Source organism: Gekko japonicus, unplaced genomic scaffold, assembly GCF_001447785.1.
Source record: "Gekko japonicus isolate JY-2015 unplaced genomic scaffold, Gekko_japonicus_V1.1 scaffold21700, whole genome shotgun sequence".
Classification (NCBI taxonomy): Eukaryota; Metazoa; Chordata; class Lepidosauria; order Squamata; family Gekkonidae; genus Gekko; species Gekko japonicus.
In genome coordinates, this window is record NW_015177832.1 from 278 (window position 1) to 1456 (window position 1179).

Sequence of the window (1179 nt, forward strand, 5' to 3'; positions counted from 1 at the left end):
TGTTCCGCCGGAGGAAAAGTGTGACAGAGCTCTTAATCAGCAGCGCCTCCCTTGCTGGAGCTTTTAATTTCCTTGGCTCCCTGGCAGAGACGGTGAAGAGCAGGCATGGCTCCCCCCCATCAGAGCAGGAACTGGGGGTGGGAAGAGGAAGGCAGGGTTTAAACAGTGGCACGAGAGCACTTTTGCACTAGGAAGTTTGAACTGGGAGCCAGCTTGCGAAGCGGCAGCGAGGGAAAGCTGCCTCCACCCCCGGTTCCCTCTCACCTGCACAAGACTTCTCACCTGCCCCCTGCCCTGCTCCTTGGCACCTGTTCACCCGCCCTGGCACAATCTACTACAGCTTATCTTCAGTCTCCACCGCCACCTCCTTTGGGCTCCGCTCCTACGTTGTAAATTCACCAGAGTTTAGGTCTTCACTCTTCAGATTAAGGATTTTTCTGGTTAAATACTGTTTTTTATCAAAGCTCCATGCAAGTGCAGAACTAGGAAGGAGGCTAGAGGTAAGGGGTGGACCGGCCTTCCTGATTCTGTGTGCATAAATCTGCAGATTTGTTTGAGCACGGGAGACACAGGAAATGTGCTTCTGCCGAATGTGTGTGTGTGGCTGCAGCCCTACGAGAGGCTGTGTCCGTCGGCTGCTGCCTTTATCCCTTTGCCCTGTGCCTCTCTGGGAGCCAAGATCTCCAGCAGCTCCAGCTTCCCACCTTGTAGTTTCCACCACTTGCTGGCCTCACTGGTAGAGCCTCTGCCTGGCACACAGAAGGTCCCAGGTTCAGTCCCCGGCCTCTCCAGTTAAAAAGGGCCAGGCAGGAGGTGATGGGAAAGACCTCCGCCCAAGACCCTGGAGAGCCATGAAACGGGGCTGTAGCTCAGTGGAAGAGCCTCTGCTTGCCATGCAGAAGGTCCCAGGTTCAATCCCCGGCCTCTCCAGTTAAAAAGGACCAGGCAGGAGGGGATGGGAAAGACCTCCGCCTGAGACCCTGGAGAGCCATGAAGTGGGGCTGTGGCTCAGTGGAAGAGCCTCTGCTCGGCATGCAGAAGGTCCCAGGTTCAATCCCCGGCCTCTCCAGTTAAAAAGGACCAGGCAGGAGGGGATGGGAAAGACCTCCGCCTGAGACCCTGGAGAGCCATGAAGTGGGGCTGTGGCTCAGTGGGTGGCTCAATGGAAGAGCCTCTGCT

General features: G+C 56.6%; 1 non-coding gene across 1 annotated transcript; it reads left to right on the forward strand.

Annotated features, from left to right (window-relative positions):
• Positions 1–858: 858 nt before the first annotated feature.
• On the forward strand, positions 859–930 carry TRNAG-GCC. Its single transcript has one exon. It is a non-coding gene; the product is annotated as a tRNA-Gly (tRNA).
• Positions 931–1179: the final 249 nt, after the last annotated feature.